At 30.7% G+C, this 14,672-nt stretch overlaps 1 long non-coding RNA gene across 1 annotated transcript; it reads right to left on the bottom strand.

The window, feature by feature from the left end:
* Window positions 1-5,234: 5,234 nt before the first annotated feature.
* On the bottom strand, window positions 5,235-8,548 carry LOC105764134 (uncharacterized). Its single transcript, XR_008197724.1, has 3 exons — window positions 8,348-8,548; window positions 7,641-7,744; window positions 5,235-6,038 (listed from the first exon to the last, which is right to left on the bottom strand). It is a non-coding gene; the product is annotated as an uncharacterized LOC105764134 (long non-coding RNA).
* Between the last annotated feature and the right edge of the window lie 6,124 nt (window positions 8,549-14,672).

Here is a 14,672-nt window from a genome sequence, read left to right on the forward strand (position 1 = left end):
TTTTATAAATATTTTGAATTTTAAAAATTATTTTGGATTATTTTTATTTTTGTTGAGAGAGACTAATTTGTTCATTTTCAAAATTGACAGAGATCAAAGAGGTATTTACAGCAATATGTTATTTGAATTATTCGAGTTATTTGAATTGTAAAGTTCAACTCTGCTTGAACTCGAAACTCAAATTACTTATTCGAGTTGACTCAAATAACTTGAATAATTCAAATAACTCGATTTGATTAACTCGAAATTTTATTTTATTTTTATTTTTTCAAATCGAATCGAGTTTTGCTCACCCATATTCAAGACTCGAGGCTATGCCCGTTACCTTTTTAGTATATATAACTTCATCTTCATATATTTAGATATTAAATAAAGAAATAATATTTTATATGAGTTTTTAAAATATATAAGTAAGATTAGAGGTTCATAGCAAGATAAATTCGTATTTTTAATATATTTATTTTTGACTAGTTATCAAATAAAATGCTATTAAATTTGAATTTTTTTTATCAGCAATAAAGTTGGTGTGATGAATTCAAACTCTTAAAGAAAAGGGCTAAATTAGAACAAAAAGCAAAGAGAAGGGCTTGACTGAAAGATTGAAGATTCAAAGATGATTGGATAAAGATTGAAGGGTTGAAGATTTTTTTAAAAAGTAGCTGGATAAAAATTGAAGGATTTTTTATATTGTTACAACTCTGTAATTAGTTTAAATTCTAGTTTAAATTTGATTTTTAAATTTTAAATTATTTAGTGATAATATTTAGGATTATTTGGTGATAATATTTAGGAAAAATCTAGCTAAATTTTAGGACTAAAAGTGTGTATAAATAACTAATGACTACAGCTAATTGAACACACTTTAGCTTTGGATTTGGCTTTAATAAATTCTTTTCTTTTTTTCTTTCCTTTCCAGCCTCAATTCCCATGTTGTTTCATTCATTTTTTTTTCTTTCTAACCTTTTTGGTTTAATTACCTTCTAAGGCCCTTTCTCGTTCCACTTTCCATAATTCTATTTAAACCATTTATTATGATTCTTTTTATGATTAACTAAATCCTTTTTAGCTTTAGCTCAGAAATTATGCCAATAAAACAATCGTGAGATATGAGCTCGCTCAAAAAACCTCTCAACGCAGTATTTTCTATCTCTCCAGTATATAGATAGTACAAATTCGTCCCTTAAAATTGATTCAGCTTTGATTCAAAAAGTGCATATTTGGGTTGGAGTTGTTTGGCGTACAATTGGGAAAACGAATCGGTCGTGCTGTGTTCGAATTCCCACGAAAAAATTGACGTCTCTAGGTGGGAAAAGCCAGTTGGATTCCGTCAAGGGAGATAGAGATCGGATTTAACGACCCACCTGGTTGAGGCCGTTGATTCGAGTTGGGTTTTTCAGAGCGCAAGGTTGTCAAATTCTTAAATTGCAAACACGTGTATCACAATTAGAAATTTGGCAAGAGTCTGTTTGTAGGTCGTACCGAGATTGACTATTTAAGGAAAAGATGGCGACCGGAACGTTCTTGGTCGCTATAACCAGCTTATTGCTTGGAAGGAAAAATCTATTTCAAGGATCGATTTAAGTTTGGAGTACACCAAGGCTAAGGTTAAGCTTAAAAAATATTTTATTTTCTTAAATATTTTTGAATTTGTTTTATTTTATTTTTTGTATTTTCTTCTTTATTTATCTTAACCAATTTAAACCCCCCATTTATTTATTTTTAGCATTTCTACACATAGGTCGTGGGCATTACTGTGACCGCGACATCGATTCTGGTCATGGAAAAAGGCAAAATTAGATAGTCAGTCCCTATGGATTCGACCCTACTGCTCTATACTGCTAATTACTATTATTTTGTCGTAGGAATTTATATTTGGTAGTTTCGACGCCCATCAGAGGTTGATAAGGGTATAGTAAAATAATTAAAAATAATAAATATTTAAAAAAAAACACATGCCAATTTTTTAAGATTGTTTGTAAAATAAATTAAAAGTATATCATTAGTGTATCAATTACTAGCCCAAAAAATAATACACTTTGCAGTTTTTTAACTTACTTGTGGAGTTAAAAAAATAACTATTTTTTAATATATTTTTTTGGTGACAGATGAGCTGATTTGATTAGTCTATCAGCTTCCTAATTCAATGCTATAAGAATACGACAGATATTCCACTAAAACATTTTCCTAATCAAAACAGAATTTGGTTTTCCCCCCAATCCCTCCTAATGATAGAATTGATTTGGTAAACGCTCTCCTTTTTAAACAACTGCCACATATAAAAGACCCCTCACCTCACCAAATTGCAAAAAATTCTAAAAAATTTCATTGTTATACGCAGGACACACATATTTTTTTATAGGAAAAAAAAAGAAAGAAAGAAGAATCTATAGGGCAAAATATCAAAAAAAGCCATTTTTTTTTAAATTTTATCGAAATGGGCCCGGTATTTTATTATTTACTGGAATGGACCCTTTTCCCCTAAATCGCGTCCACGTCAGTGCGATGTCAGGGGACGTGGACGCGATTTGTTGCCATGTCAGCAAAGCGCGCTGACGTGGACGCGATTTGCTGCCACGTAGCACGCCTCTGGGGACGCGTTTTCCCTGTTTTAAAAATTAAATTTAACACTTACTATTTTCATTTGTTTGACGGATATGAGTTGATTATCAAGACAGTCAATTCTCCGGCCATTGATTTAATAATAAAGACAAATTTTTACGATTTAAAAAAATTTTAAAAAATAATTTTTTAAATTATTTAAAAATAGGGATTTAAGAGAAATTTAAGAGAAAATTGAGAGCAAATTGAGATTAAATATGGATTTGAGAGCAAATTGAGAGGAAATTGAGAGGAAATTTGAGAGCACTAGTTTGTGAGAAAAAAATAAAGGGTGGTGGTATTTATAGATTTTTTTTTACCGTTGGGGGGCAATAGAGGTGCTCATGGGTCGAGTTTGGGCCGAGCCCAGAAAAAATTTTTGGGCCGTGAAATATGGGCCTGAAATTTTGTCCAGGCCCGGCCCGAGAAAAAATTCATAAGTCCGAGCCTGGCTCGACCCGACCCATTTTTTAAATAAACACCAAAAAAATTTTAAAAAAATAAAAAAAGTATTTTAAAATATTTTTAAAATAAAAAATAAAAAATAAAAATATTTATTATATTCGGGCGGGCAGGCTCCGGCCAGGCCAAAATGTCTTCTTGACGGCCTCATTTTTTTCCCAAACCCATATTTCGAGCCTATATTTTAACCGAACCCTCCCATATTTCGGGCGAGCTGTAGGGCTAGGCCGCCCGACCCATGAGCACCTCTAGGGGGCAACGGTCAAAAAAATGATCGTTGCACTGCTCACGCGCGGGGAAATCGCGTCCCTAGGGGGTCTACTGACATGGCAACAAATTGCGTCCACGTCAGTGCGCTTTGCTGACGTGGACACAAATCGCGCTTATGTGGACGCGATTTGTTGCCACGTCAGCAGAGCGCGCTAATGTGGACGCGATTTGCTGACACGTTCCCTGACTTCGCGCTGACGTGGACGCGGTTTGGGAGAAAAGGGCCCGTTATGGTAAATAATAAAATACCGGGCCCATTTCGATAAATTTAAAAAAATTAGGCTTTTAATGGTAAATTGGCCGAATCTATAACTCTGTCTAACCAATTTCTTTTATTGACACTTGTCCAAATAAAAAATAAGCTTCCAATAAAAATGATCCAAATTTTAGTCCCTATAATATCTTCATATTTTAATTTTTTATATTATTTGGTACCTCAATTTTAAATACCTCATTCTGATTAAAATCTTGTCCGAATACATAATCTTTTTACTTCTATTTATATTATTTAATAATGGTCAAATTTTAATTCGGTTTCTATATTATGCTCAAGCTTTAGTTTTTACTTAATTTTGTATCTTTACTTTTATAATGTCATGGTTACTCTAAATACTTTATCTATAATGTATAAATAAAAAAACCCACAAGTTTGGAGAAACTTTTGAATCAATAAAAAATCTTTTATTGTTAATTATATTACTAAATTGACATTAGAATAATAATTTATTAGTATTATTATGTGATAATAGTAAAATAATATTAATTAAATATTAACTAATATGATAGTATATTAGTGTGAAATTAATTAAGTTGTTTATTTCATTTAAAATTTATACTTCAAAATAATATAATATTCTATTGATTAATAAAATTATAAATTTATAAAATCATTGAATATAAATATAATTGGATAAATTAAAATAATAAAATATAATATTTTTAATTAAATGAATATGATTCTATATATAAATATGATCCTATTTTAAATAAGATAATAATTAATAATGTTAAAATTAAAAAATAAACGTGTGAGATTAATATTATATATATATAAAAGATAACATCAATATATTGGTAATCTAATGTAATGTATAAATTTAATTATTTAATTATTAATAATATTTTCAATGTAATAGTTATTATTACTTAAGTGGACTTTGGATCCGTATTAAATTACACTTATTATTTGAGATTAATTATCACTTAATTAGTGTTACAATTATACACCAATTAAAACTAATATTTTACAAGATAATATATGCATTATCAAGGCATTTTCATTCAAAATAAAAATATATACAATTGTATTATTTAATATGTTTTGTTTCCATCATAAAAAAAAGTAATGTTTTTCATTATTATTTAAGATGTTTAGTTATTATTATTTGATATTCGGTAGTTTTACTATTATTTGATTGTAATAATATTTAAATAATTATCTGTAACACTCCTTTACCTGATCCGATCATTGGGTCAAGCTATCGAGACGTCATATTCGTTGCCAAAGCAACTACGATCACTCCTAATCAATAATATTTTTTTTTCAAGTTTTTAAGTTTAAATAAAATTAAAATATGATTCAGACACTTATCCGAGCTTAGTATGGGCTTTCGAAAGCTATGTTGTAATAACCTGATTTTTAGTGGTGAAGGAACAATGGTTCGGGACCACAAATTTCCTTCGTTTCGACTCTTAAATATTATTTTTAGAATATTTATAGAGTCATTTGGGTTGTATTAAATTTTTTTTTCAGAAATATTAACGCTTAGATATCTAATTAAAGGAAAAGGACTAATTTGTAAAAGGTGTAAAATTTAGTAATTATTGTATTTAGTTTATTAAATAGCTTGAAAGTTAAATGAGGAAGGACTTAAGTATAAAATATACCCTAGTTAAATATAGTGGGACGGCAACATAATTGAAATTGATTAAAAATTATGTGATAAATGACAATTTTGTAAATAAAACTAAATTAAAACAAAATTACATACGGCTCATCTATCAATCATTGTCATGTGTGAATCAATCGAGAGAAGTTCACCATTGTAAAACCAAATTGATCTTGCTTAATTCCACGAGCAGTATTAACATCAGCCCAATCACCTCAAAATAAGACAACTTTCCATTTCCCGTAGTAATCCAACTCAACTATGTCAGTAAGAAATCCGAAATATTCCACATTTCCCTCAACAGAATTATTGTCCCTAGCACTAGCATAACTTGTAATTGAGGAATTAACAACTATTCCACAATTTTGAGTGAGGGATTTTTGCAAAGGGAAACATATCTCTCAAAAACTCTAACAACATTGTCAAAGAGTTTCCGGTCCACCCTCCCAAACATTTTAACTGAAAAAGATGAATACAGAAGGACATTTTTGAATATTTTGATCCCTCATAAAGTTCTTCGTTCATGTCATTAAGTAGCGCGTAGAACTTCGCCGCTTCTCTATTCGGCTCTTCATGAGATACACTTCTTCCCGGTTCGGTAAAAGTATTTCCACCAAGATTACAATCATCAGATGCCACAAAGTCGGCTGGGAACGACTGCAAACCATGATTGTGCATATTAAATGCATCCCGCAACATACCTTCCATGTCATCCCCACTAACAGACTGATGGTAAGCAGTACCAGGATAAGATACATCCATCGTTGAAAAGGAAGTACTATGCATGCATTCTCCATGAAAAATCCATTTTTTATAACCCTGAACAAACCCATCAACAATTAGATGCTCATATACGACTTCACGATAATGCCAGTTTATGTTGACACACTTCTTACATGGGCAAAGAATCATGTTCTCTTGGCTTGCATATTGAAATGCAAAATTTAGAAAAGTTTGTACTCCATTTCGATAACCATTACTTACCCTTGACAAATTCATCCAAGACCGGTCCATTTCTTAATTCTTAAAGCCTGATGTTGATAATAAATTACAAGGGTAAGTTGTTCAGTTATAAGTATAAATGAGTTAGGTAAGTTATGATATGATATATATTTATGTATTACGTAAATTATGTAAGCTATGTATTATATAAGTTATGTAAGTTATGTATTATGTAAGCTATGTAAGTTGTGTATTATGTAAGTTATGTATTATGTATGTTACGTAAGTTGTGTAGAATGTAAGTTATGTAAGTTATGTAAGTAGTGTATAATGTAATTAAGTTATGTAAGTTGTGTATAATGTAAGTTATGTAAGTTATGTATTATGTAAGTTGTGTATAATGCAATTAAGTTATGTAAGTTGTGTATAATGTAAGTTATGTAAGTAATGTATTATGTAAGTTGTGTATAATATTAATTAAGTTATGTAAGTTGTGTATAATGTAAGTTATGAAAGTTATGTATTATGTAAGTTATTTAAGTTATGTAAGTTGTGTATTATGTAAGTTATGTAAGTTATGTAGGCTATGTATTATGTAAGTTATTATGTTATTATGTAAGTTATGCAAGTTTATATTTAAGTTTATATATAAGTTATGATATGATTGATAAATTTTGAAAAATATATAAATTTTATAAATATATATATTAAAATGTATATAAATATTAATAAGTTATGTAAGTTATATATTACAAATTTTGGTTATGTAATTTATGTGTTATGTAAGTATATCACTTTTATGTATCTTATTTATAATTATTTATAAAATTGAAAAATTTATTACTAATAAATTTGAAATATAGGTTATATATCCATACCATATATGGGGTGATATATTAAAAATATAGGTTTTAATATTTAAAAAATAAAATTTACAATTATTTTTAAAATTATAAAATTTATTGTTAATAAAATTGAAATATAGGTTATATATCCATACCATATATGGGGTGATATACGAACTTGTTCAGAAAATTATGCACTAATGAATTCAGAAAATGTGAGATACCAACTTGTTCAATTGGCTAAAACAACAATTTGCATTGGCTACAACTTGCAGAAATTTATTCAGAAAATGTGAGATACCAACTTGTACAGTAAATATAAAACATAAAAGTATTATATACATAAATAAATAAACAAAGTCCATTTGCTTAAATCCTATTATGATTTGCAAAATACATGTCAAAAGCGCCTAAATGCAACGGGTATATCAGTAGCTGGAAGAGAAAGATGATTAACTAAAAAACTTTTTATTTGCAAAATTGGAAGGTTTCCGACAAGTACAAAGATTCCAACACGGAACCTAACATGCAAAACCCAAGAAATCAATCCACTACAATGACAATTCATTCAGAAAATTCCAATCATTCAATCAAACTAAGGCTGATACTTTACAACAAAAGAACAAAAATTTACCTTCCAGGCCAGAGAATAGCCAAATTTTGCAGCGGTGGAACTAGCTCCGACCCAGCAAGCTAAGCACAGCAACGCGGCCAAAGACCCAGCTTTCTTATCCAAAACTACATAAAACAAGCATAGGAAAATAGAAAAAGCAGATCCATAATTCAGAACCAAAGCATGATTAAATATCGGCCACACAAATAAAGTATGTATCAAAATGTTAATTGGGTTACTGTGATATGCCCCATAAAACGCAAAATGTTTCTCAAGATCCCACAATCCTAGCTTTCCCATTTATTTTTTGTTTGTTTTTATTTTCTCAAGAATAATTTTTATTTGTTGATGGATTAAAGCGGTTAGCTTTGGAAAAACAGAACAAGGTCGGAGAATCAAATCATTTATTAGCCAAATAATCCATTTTTTTTGGCTAACTTCCAAGCAGCAAGAAACCACATTTCTTTCAAAATAATTCAATCATAGATAAAATTCTAAGAAGAAATACATAATCTTTTCTGTCCTACAACTAAATAGTGAAAAATTTTCTAAAACCCATCAACAATTTGCGCATTGACTTATCAATGAAGGTGTAAAACAATTTATGTGCAGGTGTAAAACACACGGAAGTAGGTGTAAAACAATTTATGTACAGGAGAATATAAACAAATTACATGTACATTGCTCAAGCCCCACAGCAAGATGATTTTTTAGCAAAAGAGAAAAACCTTATCGGTTGAATTGATGCAGAGGAGTGTAACGGTAAAGGAGTGCGACGACAGAAGGGACAGTCTACGACAATGCAACAGATTTGGGGAAGGTTTGGGTCGTGGAGGGCGATGCAGCAGACTAGGGTTCTTGATTTGAGGAAGATTTGGGGAAAAATTGTAGGGGAAATAATAAGCTATTTCGGGTATGGGTTGGGATGAAATACAGGAGAGCAAAACGAAAGCGTCTTATTTAAACTACTATGAAGCTTTGCCGCGTTTTTAAAATAGCGCCTCTAATTCTCACATTTCGCGGCGTTTTTAGCCTAGCGCCGCTAATGCCGCTAATTTTTCCAGACAAAACGCCGTTTTGTTTAAACTACAATGAAGCTTTGTGGAGTTTCTAAAATAGCGCCTCTAATTCTCGCCTTTTGCGGCGTTTTTAGCATAGCGCCGCTAATGCCGCTAATTTTGCCAGACAAAATGACACCGTTATCTATAAACTACAATGAAGCTTTGCGGCGTTTTTAAAATAGCGCCTCTAATTCTCACCTTTTGCAGCGTTTTTAGCGTAGCGCCGCTAATGCCGCTAATTTCGACAGACAAAACGACATAGTTTTGTTTAAATTAAAATGAAGTTTTGCGGCATTTCCCAAGTAGCGCCTCTAATGCTCATCTTTAGAGGCGTTTTTATCTTAGCGCCACTAAATCCATTAAATTCGCAACTCAAAACTTCACCATTTTGTCTAAATTAACAAAATTTTTGCGGTGTTTTGACCTTATGGTGGCGTTTTTTTCTGAAATCGCCACTAAGAAATTAAATTCTTGTATTGAAACGTGGTCGTTTTGGAAAATTTTAATACATAGTAAAGACGTTTTTTTGCTGAAAACGCCACTAAAGCTCGCATATTTTTTACATTCAATTATTGTATCTTTCATATAAATTTTAAATAAATAATTCTAAAATTTTTAAGTAATATTTATAAGAGTTGGATAAAATTATAAATTTTAGTTTTTTTTATTTCATTTTATTTTGTATTTTAATTTTATTTCTTATAATTTGGTCCTCTCCAAAATAAATAATTATACCTAAATATTCATATCAATCTATTACTTTTTTAACTTATTTATTAATTCTATTTAAACTAATATTTAAATAGATCAAATGGTTTAGATTAAATTTTGTTAAATATAAAAGCATTAATTAATTGTATAAAATTTTATCATTTAACAAATCTCAAGTAAACCTTAACCTTAAACCCTAAATTAACCATTCAATACATATAACGTCTATCTATTATATATCTCTTAAATAATTTAAACTATACTCATAATTTCAATATATTTAATTTATTATTATCTCTTTTACAATTATATAAGAACATATTTAAAATATAAATTAAAAATAATTAATCTAAACCCAAAACCCTAATCTGACCTCTAAATCTTTAAATCCTAAATCCCTAACTCTTAACCCCTAACGTCTAACCCCTAAACCCCTAACCCCTAACCCCTAAACCTTAAATCCCAACCCTTAAACCATAATCCCTAATTCATAATCCCTAAATCCATACTCCCTAAACCTTAAAATATGAACTCCTAAACTGACCTTAAATCTTAAATTAATCATATACCCTAAACCAAACACCCTAAACTATAGTGATAATTAATTCAATATTTTAAAATTAATACTATCTCTTTTACGATTATATAAGAAATTTTTAATATATATATAAATTAAAAACAATCAGTAATCATGTACCCAAAAAACTTTAATTATTTTTAATAATAGTATTTTAATTTTTCCATGTGTTTTTTCAAATTATTTCTACGTGTCATTATTTTTTTTTTAAGATTTTAAATATTCAATTAGAAATAAATTGAATTTTATTTAATTAATATAAATAAACCAATTAAGATAAAAATGTTTTTAGCTGTGCTTTTTCAAAAACGCCGCTAAAACCCCGAGCATTAGCGGCGCATTTTCAAAAACACCGCTAAAACCCCGAGCATTAGCGGCGCATTTTAAAAAATGCCGCTAAAGCCCGAGCATTAGCGACGCTTTTTCAAAAACGCCGCTAAAGCCTCGAAAGGTAAGACAACGACGTTGTTGGGCTTTGTTTTTTGTGGTGTTTTTCTAATGCTCGATCTTTAGTGGCAATTTTTATAAAGCGCCGCTAATGCTCGATTTTTACCGGCGTTTTTTTGTCCTAGCGCCGCTAAAAGTGCCGTTAAAAGCCTATTTTGGTGTAGTGATCGGGCCAATATCTCACACGTCAATAAACTCACTGCTATACACAACTACAGAGAAATGAGACTATTTCAAAAGAGAGTGATTAATTTTATACAAAATTAAAGAGTTAACAGATTGTACCTCAACACGCAATGATCTTCCGTCTTTGTTAATGGTAGAACCACTTATATTTAAAACCATAGGCGACAATATAACAAATAGAAATGCAATGGTGGGCCATAACAATGGAAAAACTGCAACAAAAGCTGAATTACATTTCTTACATGTTTTGTCCAATTTCATTCAAACACGAATCGATGATGTATCATGAAATTAACTAAAAATATAATAAAGGCAAGTGCACCTATCAATAAATAGTATAACTACGATGAGTAAATGTATCGTATCCACGGGAACTAAAAGTACTAGTAATTATTATTTTCTTATTATTTAACCGAAAAATTGGAGTGATTGTTTTAAGCTAAAATCTACTAAATTAATTAACTAAAGAACTCAGCAGAGAATAAATCAGGAAAATAATTGAATAATAACCAAGAAGCTAAACAATACCCAGGAAAAAATCCACCTAGTCTTCATCTATCATTATGAATCTGAATCAAACGATTTATTCAGTTGGTATCTTGATCCGTAGAAATCCCTAAATTATGCTAATATCTTTTTCGAGAGTAAGAGCAACTGACGCTAGGTTGATTAATTGAAATTTCTTTCTAATTAAAACACCTATTATCACATTAACTCTATCTATGGATTCCCCTATTAGATTTGACTCTAATCCGATGGATTTATGTCATCCTATTTCTAAGATTGCATGCAACTCCACTCAATTATGTTATATCTACTCTTAAACAGGGGATTTTCCTCCTTTGATTTAAGCACATTAAACATGCATTAATATTCAGGAAATATTAAAACAAGAGATAAGCACACATAACTAAGAACAAGAATCCAATATTTATCACGTAAAATAGAAATCAAATAATAAAATTCGTTATAGGGTTCATTTTCCTTAGGTATCTAGAGAATTAGTTCATAATTGTAAATAAAAACAGTCAAAGTCAGTATAATCACAAGAAATAAAGAAACTCATAAAAACTTCAAATAAATTAAACGGAGGTCTTCAATCTTGATGGAAATTTGCTTCAGAGTTGGCTTCAATGGTGTTCTTCGAGTTGTTTTCTTCAATACTCTCTAATCGTCCCTTATTCTCTTCTTCTATTTAGTATTTATAGGCTTTAGAATGCCCGAAAAGCCTAAAAATTGTGTCTTTTACCGTGTTTGAAATGCGAGTTTCGAAATTGACACAGCCTGACACATGGCTGTGTGCCAGCTCGTATGGCTCATACGGCCATGTGTCCAACCCGTGTGGCTCCGGAAATTTGGTCTATTTGTCCAATTTTTGCTCTTTTTCTCTCCTTTTACTCTCAAATACTCTCCTAATTATAGAAACATGAATTTAAAGGATTAGGAGTATAAAACTCACCAATTTACATAAATAATAATCCAAAAACGCATTAAAGATAGGATTAAAATATATTACTTTTATCACTTATCAATCAAGTTTATGAAAATGGAGCTCCAAAAAGTTGTCTAAATGTTCTTATTCTGCATATTACAATCCAAGCAAAAATACTATGGCAACTGGATTAAGTGTTTGTAATTTTTAAGTGTCAAATTTCATAAATTATCTTTATAAATAATAAAACAGACACATAAAATGCTTTAATCATGTCAATAAAAATTGTTGACACCATTTTTTTGTTTGAAAATGGGGTCGACTTGGGTTTTGAAAAATGAAAACGAAAATGGGAGTCGCCATCGATCCTTTTTGATGAGGTATGATTGGGTCACCTTGAAAAGTGTTGTTTTTAATAAACGATTTAGTTTTATTAAAACAACAAGTTCGGTCCACGAAATTCAAAAAAACGGGTTCGGGAGTCGGTTACGCACGAGGAAGGATTAGCACCCTCGATACGCCCAAAATTGGTACCTAGTTGATTACTTAATGTCTTAGTGTCGAAAAACTGAAAACTTTAAAGAAATTTAAAATATGATCCTTAAAAAAACTCGAATGGCATGGATTAAAATTCAAGAGGATATTTGGCAATTTGGTTAAACGAGAAATCGAAACCCAGCACATTAGGGCACGTTCCTCGAATTTCCAAACGCAAAACATTGTATTTTGAAATTTTTTTAAATCGAAAACCAGCACATTAGGGCACGTTTTCTCGAATTTCCAAACGCAAAACATTGCCTTATTTTGAATTTTTTTTTAAAAGATATTTAGCTATTTGGTTGAACGAGAAAAATCGAAACCCAGCACATTAGGGAACGTTTTCTCATATTTCCAAATGCCAAATACTCTCTCTATTATTTTTTAGAAAAATCTTCATCTCGAGAAATCGACATGTCATATCCAATGCATTAGGACACAATGTATCGAATTCCCGATACGAGAATACATGCCACAAAGTTTACTTATTTAAAAAGACATTTAATGATCTCGGGTTTAGAAAAGGGATCATGCCCAGTAAGTTAAGACACGATCTTTTATTAATTCCCGTGATCGTTTAAAAACTTAAGTTTGAAAAGATTCGTGTATTTAGATTTATTATTAAAATCGAAACCCAGTAAGTTAGGGTACGACCTTCTCGAATCTAAACAGGAGATTTTGCTTATTCAAAAAAATCGTAAAACACAATGTTAATATGGGTATCAAAATAATAAATACGACGATGTAAACATAACACGAATAACCACAACAAAATGATAAATAAATAAATAAAAGATGTCAAAACAATTATACATGAAATAATAGACAACTAGGGCTAACATTTCATAAAAATAATGATGAACACATAAATAAATATAAGATAAAGCAATAATAACAACACAAAAATAAAATTGTAAAAGTAAAAATCTATATATCTATATATATAAAAATTATAAGATACACTACACCAAAACAGGTTTTTAGCGGCGTTTTTTTAGGCCTTTAGCGGCGCTTTTTAACACCACTAAAGGTTTTTGCGGCGCTTCCTCAAGCGCCGCAAAAAAGGCCGCTAACGAAAACGTCACAAACGTTTGCAGCGTTTACAAACAAAAACGCCGCTAAAGATCATGTTCTTTAGCGGCGCTTGAGGAAAAACGCCGCTAAAGAACATGTTCTTTAGCGGCGTTTTTTTTCTAAGCCGCTAAAGAACATGTTCTTTAGCGGCGTTTTTCTAAGCGCCGCTAAAGAATATGATCTTTAGCGGCGTTTTTTACTAAGCGCCGCTAAAGAACATGGTCTTTAGTGGCGTTTTTTTTACAAATGCCGCTAAAGAACATGTTCTTTAGTGGCGTTTTTATACAAAAAACGCCACTATTTTTGGGATTTTTTTTATATTAAATTTTTCATTTTTTTGGTCCTCTTGTAGCAACAATTCAAAAGCAACCAATAGCAATAAATTTATATAATATTTCAACATAAGGGAATAAAATAATATTAATATCAATAAATAAAAGTGAATTCATATTATTTTTGCAAAAAATGTTAAATGTTAAAACCAAATTAAAATATTTATGTCATACACTATGAAGGCGGAAGTTGCGACTTAAACATCTTCATCATAATCTAAAGCTGCTGCTGAAGTTCGTCGTACTTTTTGCTCTGCTCCGCTTCTCTCGCTGCAGCCTCCGCTTCCCTCGCTGCCGCCGCTGCTTCCCTCGCTTCCGCCTCTGCTTTAAGTTGTAGCTGGAGTTCTTCATATTTCCTTTGAACCTCAATTGTAGTCGCTTGCATCTTGAGCTTGAGCCGCATACATGACAGCGCTGTTGGTTTCTCCGATCGCACCAATACAACATGCAGTCATTTGGGCAACTATGAATTTTGTTATACCCAAGGCCTAAATCTTTTATCATTTTCTTCATATCTTTGCATGACCGAGGGATTTTTGCAAACGGGAACATCTCTCTCAAAAACTCTAACAGCATTGTCAACGAGTTTCCGGTCCACCCTCCCAAACACTTTAATTGAAAAAGACGAACATAGAAGGACATCTTTGAAAATTTTGATCCCTCATACAGTTCTTCGTTCATGTCATTAAGTAGCGC

This window comes from Gossypium raimondii, chromosome 7 (genome assembly GCF_025698545.1).
Source record: "Gossypium raimondii isolate GPD5lz chromosome 7, ASM2569854v1, whole genome shotgun sequence".
In the NCBI taxonomy this organism is placed as follows: domain Eukaryota; kingdom Viridiplantae; phylum Streptophyta; class Magnoliopsida; order Malvales; family Malvaceae; genus Gossypium; species Gossypium raimondii.